Below are 12781 nucleotides of genomic sequence, written 5' to 3' on the forward strand. Positions count from 1 at the left end.
GTAGCCCCCGGCTCGCCACAACTAGAGAAAGCCCTCACACAGAAACGAAGACCCAACACAGCCAAAACTAACTAACTAAATTGATTAATTAAAAAAAAAAAAATGCTTTCTCTTGCAAGGGTCAGAAAATCTAACCCACACTAGTTTAAACAAATGAGTGGGTTTAGTGGCTCATTTTTGTTCCTGAAATGTTTAGAGATAGGGGAGATTCAGGCAATGTTTGATCAGGGCTCCAGCTTCATTTCTCTGTAGTTCCTTCAGCTCTACACTTGTCTCTTTGTTGGCTCCCTACTTAGACTGGCTTCCCTAGTGACTGTGAGATGTTTAGGATCACCAAACAAAGGCTCCAAAGAAAGGTATAGCAGATTGTTTCCTACAACAATCAAATAAAAGTATTCAAAGTCACTTTTATTAAATCATCCCTCAACTAGTCACCAGGATCAATGGGGAAGCCATGAACTAACTGGCTCAGGCTTAAACCAATCACTGGCAAGGGAGAAAGGCCCTCCTATGAAGCCAGGAGTGGGATCAAGACACCAAATTCGTAGAATTACTATACAGGCAGGGAGAAAGTAGTTAGCATCGATTGCCAAGCATGTGAGTGAACCATCTTCAATGTTCAAGCCCAGTCAAGCCCCTAGATGGACTCAGCCCCAGACAACACACAGGGTGCAGAGTCTAGTCAACAACAGATCATAAGAAATAATAAAATTGTGTTTTTTTAAGTTACTAAGCTTTGGGAGTGGTTTGTTATACAGCAATACATAACCAAACCAGTTGTCAGTATATTTTTATGTGCCCTTGAACGAGGAGACTTCTATTTATATTCAGGGTTTGCTAATGAAGAGTGTGCACATTGTCTCTGGCCCTAATCATTGATAATTTGAGGTACGGTTGAATCATACTTCACAAATCTACAGCAGGATGACAGACTGATATGCTCAGCTTTCAACCTAAGTCCCACTATCTCTTGGAGCATTCACTGAGAGTGGTGATGTAGCTCTAAACTGGGATCATCTCCTATACCCACCTACCGGTTGTCCAGTACTTAGAATAAAGAGGGCATATACAAAGACACAATTCTAAACCTCAGCTCCCACCTACACCACATTACTTGAGGAGACTTCATCTCCAGTAAGTCTACAAATCACTGCTGCTCTCACTCATCCCAATTTCCTGTAGTCTTTCTTGAAACTTTGGTGTCTCTGACAAGATACAGATTTTTTTTTAAAGCATTAATATCAAATGGGGCATCACAGTTTTTAGTTCTCTATCTCAGAAAAATAACATTCATGCAGGAGAAAGAAGTTTTCATTTAATATAAACTTTGGATTTTTCTACCAGTATCAGAAAAAGCATAGTGCCACTTTCCTTTGAACTGGCAGATTTGCTCTGTCCTGGCAGTAAAGTACAGACAACATGGACAAATTCCACTAGTCATGCCATTAATGACAATTGTTCCCAAAATCTTGTCATAGGTTTACTGTAAATTTTGGTTTTTCTTTGTATAATGTTTAGTATTATCTGTGACTTAAGTTCTTTCATTGAAGTTGTGAATAACTATTAGACAATTGATCAGATAAAATTTCATCACAGCCTTTACAGATCCATGGCATTTTTAAATTTCCAATTGTCTCTATTCCCTTTTTGTATTCGGCAAAATTAAAAAATAATACATTAATAGAAAAAAAAAGTATATGGAAGGAAAGAAGAAAAGAAGGGCAGAGAAGAGGAAGAGGGAAGAGGAGGGAAGGAGGAAGAAAAGATAACAGGTAAAAAGGAAGAGAGTTTTGAAAAAAACAAAGGATTCCTATTATCATGAGTACCAAAATTTCATATTTCCTGGTCTTCACTACAGTCACCCCTCTATAACTTACTACTTTAATCTTTCATCAGGCTTGGTTCTGGAAACAAATCTGTAATAGATCTGTTTTCAATAATTTATGGTATTTTTATCTTCCACTCTTCTTTTTAGTTTTCCTGAATCTCTGGAATTATCCTCCTTACTCAACCATCTTCAACTCCACAATATATTGTACTGGCCCCATCTTAAGTTTCTGACATTCACTCCACCTCCCTTGACTGCCTCCTAGGAAAATCTTGACCTCTCAGAAATGGGAACTAGTGAGCCTGTTGTTCTGTTTTGCTCATGCTAGCACATTAACTAGCTAATCCTGAACATGCAGATAATGAAATTACAGTTAAAAGAATGTACTTTAGGGCTTCCCTGGTGGCACAGTGAAGCCTGCGCGTCCAGAGCCTGTGCTCCTCAACGGCAGAGGCCACAACAGTGAGAGGCCTGCGTACCACAAAAAAAAAAAAAAAAAAGAATGTACTTTAAAATGATAAGCATATGTAATTTAATATAAACCAATTAATGGTTTAATACAAACCATTTCCTTCTGATGAAATAAAAGGAAAAGTTATCTTCTTTGAACTTTATCACATACTTTTTTATTAATAATTTCTAAATTATAAGACACTTATAAGACATTTAAGATGTTTTTAATAAGTTCTAAATTATAAGATACTCATGAGAGTTTTAAGCAACTTGGAGGGACTGAGGAAGAAGATATTTGAGGTTAAAATAGGCATTTCAATATTCTTCCTATAATTGGATACTCCATTATACTTGAGGCCAGTTCTAACTGCAGGTGTCAATGACAGAAAAATGAAACTGCAACTGTGATATTCTTCATATTTCTTTACTCTTCTTCTTATTTTTACTCCTTTCTATTTCACATGTGTGGATACATATATATATGTATATCAGTACTGAATACATGTGTATATATTTATGAGTATATGGACACATATATAAAATTTTGAAAAGGTTTAAAAAAATATATTTTGCCAGTAATACACATCACACTTTCTTTCTCACTGAGAAGAAATAAAAATATCTACGGTCCCATCTAATGAGTCAAATACTCCAAAAACAGAACAAATAAGGATAAAATAGTAGGTATCAAAAGAAGTCTGGGGCTTCCCTGGTGGCGCAGTGGTTGAGAGTCCGCCTGCCGATGCAGGGGACACGGGTTCATGCCCTGGTCCGGGAGGATCCCACGTGCCGCGGAGCGGCTGGGCCCGTGAGCCATGGCCGCTGAGCCTGCGCATCCGGAGCCTGTGCTCCGCAACGGGAGAGGCCACAGCAGTGAGAGGCCCACGTACCAAAAAAAAAAGGAAGTCTACTATTAGAACAAAATCTGAAAGGGGAATAATAAGCAGGGTCTAGAGAAACGAATCAATATATATTTACATAATCTTGAAAAGTAATAAAGTCAGCTTTATTATTTCAGAAATCAAGACAGTTGTCCCCTCCATTCTGGCACTTGCCTGAGACAGCAATATGGCGGGGGCAACAGAATGTTAAGTGATACTTGGTCTTTGGTGACTGTTGGCCCTTCAGAGACAGTCATTTTTCAATTTGCCAAAGGCAGGAAGAAGCCTTGAGTCAGATAATGAAAAAAATTTTTTTGCAAAGAGAGCCAACAAAACGTCTCATTTCTAAATTGTTCTACTAAATAATAGTCAAAATAAAAAACACCTGAAAAGAGAAATACCAAAACTTTATAGTTTAAATATCTTAGTGGGGGTTTCCAAAAGCAGATCCTTAGATAGGATTTAAGTTGCAAATGGTTTCTTTGGGAAATGATCCCAATGAACAAGGTATAGGAATGGGCAAGTGAGAAAGACAAAGAAGAAAGTTAATAAAGAATGTTAGTTGCTAATGTGACAACTGGGGCTCAGTTCCTGTGGGGACCTCTCTGAGGGCCATGTAGAATGCACCTCAGAATTTGCCTACCAATGCTGAGGCTTTTATTCACCAATTCCCATTCTTCTTTGACTACAGTAACTCCTTATCATGACAACTCCCACCTCCTGGGGAGAAGAATGCAGGAAGCAGCAGTATTTAGCATGTTTGTTTCCCTGTGAACTCTCAGGTGGGCTGTAGGGCTTTGAGCAGGGCACTGACAATTTCTGCTACAAATAAGCTTAAGTCATTACGGCTTAAAATAGACCTGCTCTAGAAGATATGCATTCTCTATAATATAACAGAGTTTTTGCATTTTGACAATGACTATTTGAATATTTGTGTATTACCAATGTTTCACACAGGTCTCAACACATACTAAATATTTTTAGATAGTTGCTGGATGAATAATGCATCTTTTGATGGAGAGCACGACTTGAATGAAAAATGCCACGATAAATAGGAAAAAAATGGATTTATATTTTTTAAAAAGAAGCCAAAAAAAAAATATCCAGAATGTTGGCTGAAGAGGGGCCTTTGCAGCAATCCTCTCAAGAGTTTTAAAAAAAGGTGCCATGCACTAAATAGCTCAAAGGAAGCACACAAAATGTTGGATTCCATAAGAAACAACACACAAACAAACATGGTACAATTAGATAATCCAGCAGAAATAAATATTGCAAAATACTAAAAGAGGAAAAAAGAGTATAGAGTTAGAATTTGTTTTTATACTTCAACTTTGGGTCAGCTGAGTGGGACTAATCTCAAATATAACATAAAACATGCTGTTCTACAAACAAGTAACATCCTCTTCAGATTCACACATTTTGAAATAATATATGCCCATGATGCCAAGGCACTTTAAGCTGTATGAATCAAAGGAATCTCTCCCTCCTTCCCTCTCCCCCACTCCCTCCCTTCCTCCCTACCCTCCCTCTCTCTGCCTCCCCCTCTCTCTCCCTCTTTATCTCCCTCTCTCTCCCTCTCCTCTCTCAATCTCTCTCATCAATTAAAGAAATCTGGTTTCATAATCAAAAAGCACTTATTTCTCTTAGTTTTGAAAGGTTTCATTATATTCCCTTCAAATGACTAAGACTCCCAGTTTTAAAATATCGTACCTGTTAAATGTACACATTAAATGTAAGGTCTAAAACATCCCTAATAGACGTCATTATTATTTTGGGAAGGTTGTATACAACATATGGAAATCTAAGCTCTAATCTAAACCATTAAAAACCTGAACAGGACAGGAAATGACTGGAGCTCTGTTTTTCTAACCTCATGTGCATTATGATGCCAGCAAACTGGGACCAGTTCCTCCCCTCCAAATAAGAAAATGGCCCAGAAATCTCTTGTTCCCATGAAAATTTTTGAAAGAGCAGAATACAACTGGATTCTTATTTTGTATCAGTATCTATAACAATCGTGAGGAGAAAAAATCCTTTCAAAGAATTCCAGGACTTCCTTGGTGGTCCAGTGGCTAAGACTCTATGCTCCCAATGCAAGAGGCCCAGGTTTGATCCCTGGTCAGGGAACTAGATCCCATATGCCGTAACTAAAGATCCCACATGCTGCAACTAAGACCTGGCACAGCCAAATAAATAAATGCGTGTATTTTAAAAAAAAAAAAAAAAAAAGAGGAGGAATGTTTTGTCCAGCGACATTGCAGGGACTTCCCTGGTGGTGCAGTGGTTAAGAATCCGCCTTCCAATGCAGGGGACACGGGTTTGATCCCTGGTCCGGGAAGATCCCACATGCTGCAGAACAACCAAGCTCGTGCACCACAACTACTGTGCCTGCGTGCCACAACTACTGAAGCCCACATGCCTAGAGCCCATGCTCCACAACAAAGAGAAGCCACTGCAATGAGAAGCCCACACACTGCAACGAAGAGTAGCCCCCGCTCGCCACAACTAGAGAAAGCCTGTGAGCAGCAACGAAGACCCAACACAGCCAAAAATAAATAAATAAATTTAATAAATTAGGAGGAAGCCATTTGATGCCTAAAAAAAAAGTAAATTTAAAAACAGCAGTTTATAATCTCAGTTAGTGGTTCTCAATTGGAAGTGATTTTGGCCTCAAGGAGACGTGGAAATGTCTGGAGACATTTTTGGTTGTCACAGTGGGGTGGGATTGTTACTGACATCTACTGATGCATTAGTTTCACAGGTTCGTGCCCTGGTCTGGGAAGATCCCACATGCCGCGGAGCAGCTGGGCCCGTGAGCCATGGCCGCTTAGCCTGCGCGTTGGAGAGGCCTGCGTACCGCAAAAAAAAAAAAAAAAAAACAGAATTCCAATTTGTGTCTGTGGTGTGTGGTCTGCCATCAAAACTTGATCTAAGATAGGACTAACTGCAAGTGGTTTATTTAGGAAGAGATCTCCCTTAGCAAAGAATAGGAATGGGGGAGTGAGAAAGAGAAAGGAGAAAAGCTAATAAAGCATCAGTTAAACAAAAGAAACATTTTAGAAGTGACAATGCTAGTTTCCCTTTCCATGTTTCTTACCTCTCATGATTCATTATCCTCTCACTTCTTTACAAAATCCATGTCTGTTTCTTTTCTTTTTTGTTTTCTTTTTAAAACCAAGCTGAAATGTTGCTTTGTTCTGCTGAGAACAAAGCAGAAAGCATTCTTTTTTTCTTCAATTTTGAAACATTTTCTTTAAGCTAATTGGAGTTTATTCATTTTGCTGATTATAGATGATAGATGATAGATACTCTCCCTCAGCATAAAAAAATTGGCCATATTTGCAAATGCAAACTGACACAGCACAAAAACACATGCACAAGGTTACTCTACCGCAACATTGTTTGACAGTGTGAAATACTGGAAACATACATAGGAGAGTGAATAAGCGGGATGCTATTTTTTTGAATCGTAAACACTCCCTTGACTTGACTTTGCTTTTCGCCCCAGCTACCACCATTTTTCCGCTCCCTCAAAAGCAAAATTCTTGGAAATATTTGTCTATATTTGCCATCCCAAATTCTTATTTTTCCATCTTCTTTTAAAACAACTCCAATAACTTTCTACCCAACCGGCCACTGAAATTCAATTCAAGTATGCTGGTGATTCCCCATATGGCTAATTCAATTATCATTTCCCAGTTCCCTTCTTACTTGACCTGTGAGCATCATTTGACAGTTAATCACTCCCTCCTCCTGCAAACACTTTATTCATTTGGATTCCGGGTCTTCACACTCCCCTATGTTCCTCTACATCACTGGATGCTCTTCTCCTATTGTGTCTTCATTCTCTTCTTTACATTACAGTCTCCGGGCTCAGTTCTTGGAGCTCTTCCCTATTTCCTTTCTTTGCCTTATGATTTCATTTAGTTTTGTAGCTTCAAATCCTGCCTAAACCCCAACAACTTTTAAGCTAGATACCTTCTGTTTACCCTTCCAGATTCACTCTATACTTTTCTGGCTTTTTCTGTGCCCTAGAAAGCTGATATTTCCTTTTAACCCACATCAGGGAATCCTCCTCATAAAACCCTTTCTCCAGGTTCTAGTAACCACTCCCCCCTGGTACCTTTAAAGGCTCACTGCTGCTACTAGCTTCAGGATACTGCACCATACATTGCTGCTTTCTCTAAAAGGTAAATATTTTCTTTATTACATGTTCCTTAATTATCCAGCCTGAGTGTGGCATCTGTCTAAAGCATAATAATAAAACCCATATTACCTTGAAATGCAAGAGGTAAAGAATGGGAAATAAATCTAGCATCCTCATTACTATTGGCCACATGTGTACCAAACACAGTGGTTAGAGGCATATGATACAAGGTAAATAGATTCCTGATATAGAAATCCCAGAATCAAACCTTCAAAAGCGCCCCTATTTAAGGAAATGTAACACAAGCACGAATAGATGCTCTGGTAGGACCTAGAGAATATATTTAAATTTCCAAATATATCAGACTGGTTAAATACTAGAAGAAAAGACACTGATATACTAGAGATGGAGTCCATACTTGTAGAAGTGAATAAACAGTAAGACAAAATAATGATCCAAAAATGAGCCAAATACCCATGATGCCAAAGGATGAGCACCCTAAAGATGCTACTTGAGTAACTTTGTACATCTTACTTGCTATATCTCTGCATGCATTGCTCTGCATGGTTGCCAGAGAATTCCATCTTTATTCCTTTCAAATACAGTTAATTTGAAGACTCCTTAAGTCACAGGGTTCCCTCCTCAATCTGCAACTAGAGGGGAAAAATGCAGAAGGCATAATATTTTATCTTTTGCCTTCATTCAACCAACAACAAACTCTACTTAACATCCATCCACCTACCCCGCTACCCAAGAAGACATACATTTAATAGTACAACATAAAATCAATTATGGAAGAATAGCCTACCACTTAGGACTTAACATTTTATAAGTGACAAAACTCAAATCGAGCTGGCTTAAACAATAAGGGACAAATTTTAATTCACATGAATAAAGCTCCAGTAGCAGGTCTAGATTCAGGCTAGTCATGATCCAGTGGCTCAAACAATGTTACCATAAAACCAGTTTCTCTTTCACTCTCTACTCAGCCCTCACTGGTGTCCTTAATCCTTAAGCCACACACTGTCTCTTATCACCCACCAACACAAGCTTCAGATTATTCACTTATGATTGATAATGGCTGCCACTGGTCCAGCCCTCACATACTAACAATTCATCATCCAGGGAAATGGAGTCTCTTTTCCTCCCATACAAGGTCCTGGAATTCACTGCTCCTTAATATCCCTAAATATGTCCAATCCAACCACTGTGCCTAATGGAATAGGATTTAACAATAGGGTAAAGCCAACAGAGACCCACCCTTGAATCAACCCACATAAATGAAAATGAAGGTAGTATGAACTCTTCAAAGGAAAACTGGGGCACTACTGGTGAGAAAGAAGGGAATGAGTCCTGGGAAAGAATACATTTCTCCTACAAAGCATAAAATATGAGAATATGGAAAGAGGTATATGGGAGGATAAAGTCCTTTTCCATCTACACTTCTGAGTTCTCAGCTGGAGCCCCTGTGATGAAAGGCTGATTAAAGAGAAAAACAAATGTTTATTAACACGTGCATCTTACATATTCTTAGGAGAAACCAGTGAATGAGCAACTCAAAGAGGTGGCCTAGTACTCCAGAGATAATAGTATCTTCAACAAAGAAGAATACATTTGTACAGAAATAACAGAACAAAGGAAAGTGGTTTTAGGCTTCTGAGGGTGGCAAACTGTGAGAAGGTAAATGTAAGAGAGGAAACTAATGGAGTAAGATTTGTTTGCAAGCTCCTCTGGTGCCTATCTGGGCTGATAAGAGTCTAGAGTCATTCTGCCTTTAGGTAAAAAAGAGGAAGGTAGAGAGAACTTTTCCTGCATTTGCTACTTCTTAATTACTTTCAGCTCAAAATAATTTTTAGGTCAAAGAGGTATATTTTAGGGTGACATATTCTGGTTTCCTTCAAGTTCTAAGTAACTAGCCAGTTATAACCAGAGTAATCAATTAGCTTATCACCCAGACGAGAGTGAAAGTAGATGCTATTAATAATTAGGCTAGCCGAACAGCTGTAAATCTGGACAGTCTCTTTCTGACTTCTTCCTAGAGTCTGGTGGTTGCCAGGAGCCTTGGTGAGTCTTGGTTTGCAACTTCAGCACTTCAGGCTCTGCCTCCATTGTCACATAACATTTTCCCTCAGGTGACTCTTCTCCTCTTCTTATTATGGCACCAGTAACATTGGATTAAGGGTTCATACTATTCCAGAGTGACCTCCTCTTAACAACTAATGATGCCTGCAATGACCCTATTCCCAAAAAGGTCCTTTTATGAGATACTGGAATCAGGACTTCGTATATCTTTTGGGGGAACAAAACTTAACCCAGAACACATGGTGTATGTCCTTCAGCCAAGACTCTTTGTACAAGCTGTTCCCTCCACAGGAAATATTCCTGCCTCTTGTTTGCTTAGTTGATTCTTATTCATCATTCAATGTGAACTCAAATGTCACGTCCTTGGGGAAGATTTTCCTGGCACAGACTATCAGTCAACTTTCCCTATGCCGCACTCTCTCTATACCACCAATCTTTTCTTCATAAGAATTATCACATTTATACTTTTACTAATTATTTACCATTTTAAAAAAAATTTTATTGGAGTATAGTTGATTTACAATGTTGTGTTAGTTTCAGGTGTACAGCAAAGTGAATCAGTTATACATACAAATAGATCCACTCTTTTTTAGATTCTATTCCCATATAGGTCATTACAGAGTACTGAGTAGAGTTCCCTGTGCTATATAGCAGGTTATATATAGTTATCTATATTCTTGTTAGTTATCTATTTTATATATAGTAGTGTGTATATGTCAGTCCCAATCTCCCAATGTATCCCTCCCCGCCATGACCTTATCCCCTGGTAACCATAAGTTTATTTTCTACATCCATGACTCTACTTCTGTTTTGGAACTTATTTACTTAGTATTTATTATTTATTACTTACCCCATGGCCTAGCAGAGTGCCTGGCACAAAGTAGGAACTCAGTATATTTATCTATCAATTTAATTTATGAAGGAATGAACGAAAATGAGGACTGGCAATTTCTCTGACAATATAAATTAGCCTAGAAAAATTTACATTTTGACACCTTGTAGCTTACCAGTCCTGAACACAGGAATTAGTAAACTCTGGAGTTAGGTTCCAAATTTTAATCATATTTTTGGAGGTTTTATTCTTACTCTGTTCCTCTTAACTAACTTCTTAGTACCAGTTGCATGATTAACACTCCAGAGTCTCAATCCTGTGCTCTCTTCTATAACATGATTTTATTTTAGTTTTACATATTTCGGACAGGAGATTTAAAAAAAGATAATGGATATTTGTAACCCTTTTGTAAAATGTATACCCATGAAGTGTCAAAATCAACAAAAAAATCTGAGATTATATGAAGAAAGAACTACCAAAACAATTTGATTTCAATCTATGACTTGCATTTAGTATATTATCACTTTCCTCCCTTGTGCTTAGACTTTATTTTACCAAGATTCTATTGTCAACACAATTGAGTAATGCAGAGCACATCAGATTGTCTACTGAAAGTACCCAATAAACATTCATCTTCATAGTCTTGCATTACCTCAGCATGTTAACAGGACAATTCTACTTATACTAGAATATACCAGCTTTCAGCTTTAGGTTGTCCTATGTATCATTCAAATATTTTACTAGGGATCTTAAGTTGAGGCTCCAAAAATTATCGGCTGAAATTCTCGCCAAATTCTTTTTGTTTTTGTATTAGTGACAACTGACATGAACAATTCAGCTTACTGTAGCAAGATACTTAATATAGGAGAGGAGGCTCAGAAAACCAGGTGGAAGATAGGTAATATATTCTGAAAACCTAAGCCATAATGAAGTTTTTGGACTTAGCTGACAATAAATACTCTACCTCTTCCTAATTTTTTTTCTATATATTCTTTTATTCCTTTCAATTATTTTCTAACAAAACACTCTGCTCTCATTCCTTAACTTTCCAACGAGACTAACAATAAATTCATAAATATTACTTGAATAATAAAGGACAAGTATACATGTATAATATATATAATGTACTTTATATAATAAGGGAAAAACGAATTCTTATATTTATACATTTTCATGGGAATCAACCTGAGATATCAAAGAAAACGTGCCATTTCTTTCAAAGCTCTATTTCAGCTCCATATTATTCTTTTTTAAAATAAATTTTTATTTTTGGCTGCTTTGGGTCTTCGTTGCTGTACACGGGCTTTTCCTAGTTGCGTTGAGCGGGGACTACTCTTTGATGCAGTGCGCGGGCTTCTTGTTGCGGTGGCTTCTCTTGTTGAAGAGCACGGGCTCTAGGTGCACAGGCTTCAGTAGTTGTGGCACGCAGCCTCAGTAGTTGTGGTGCACGGGCTTAGTTGCTCCAAGGCATGTGGGATCTTCCCAGACCAGGGATCGAACCCGTGTCCCCTGCATTGGCAGGAGGATTCTTAACCACTGTGCCACCAGAGAAGTCCCTCAGCTCCATATTAAATGATAAAGAGTACTTCGGTCATGTCAAGGTAACATAGGCTTATAAATCGCAAGAGGGAGGAGATATGGGGATAAATGTATATGTATAGCTGATTCACTTTGTTATAAAGCAGAAATTAACACACCATTGTAAAGCAATTATACTCCAATAAAGATGTTAAAAAAAAAAATCTGCTGATCTTGTCCCCAGATCTTGTGAAGTTTCTTTACAGTGTCAATTTCAGCACGCTGAAGAGATACCACATCTACCATCATCATGTCTACATACTTCACTATTTTATTTTGAAAACTGAACACATCAACACACGTCTATCTTGTTCATTTCTTTCTATCATATTCTGAAAGTTAAACTTTCACCAATCTCTGGACATGTTTTTTTCTTATTTTAGAATTCTTTTATCTTAACTTTGTAACATATATTGATTTAAAAATTCTAATGCTCAACCTTGAATAAATATATGTTTTTCATTTTTAATGAATAACTCATCTAGAAGCATTATCCTTAAGTTTAGGCATACAGAATGTGCCAGAAAAAATGATTCAACATTAAACATCTCCAGGCATATTTTAAATTTAGGTTTATATAATATCACATATACTTCACAAAAGTAGTTAATTTCCAAATTTTTCCTTTTATACCAATGGTTTTATTTTCTTAGGGAAATAAGCTTCAGTAATTTCTGATAGCCGACCAAGTTAAAGACAAACACCTCTGGCTGTTTCAGAGCTCTATGTACACCCAGCCTACTCCAAGCAGATATGGAAGACTAGCAAAGAAGAAACTAAAATGTACTGAGTAGCTGTGATCAGGTCTTGAGTACCTGATGTACATGTGTCTTGGCTATGTCACTAAATACTGCTTTGTATCATTATGATTTTATGTGATCTTTAGCTCTTTTACTGTTCCCCACCCCCAAATGCCTGAAGGGTCAAAGTCAGGTATATTCCTTAAAGAGACTACAGAGCACTTGGCAGTTAAAAAGAAT

Source organism: Physeter macrocephalus, chromosome 2 (genome assembly GCF_002837175.3).
Source record: "Physeter macrocephalus isolate SW-GA chromosome 2, ASM283717v5, whole genome shotgun sequence".
Lineage (NCBI taxonomy): Eukaryota > Metazoa > Chordata > Mammalia > Artiodactyla > Physeteridae > Physeter > Physeter macrocephalus.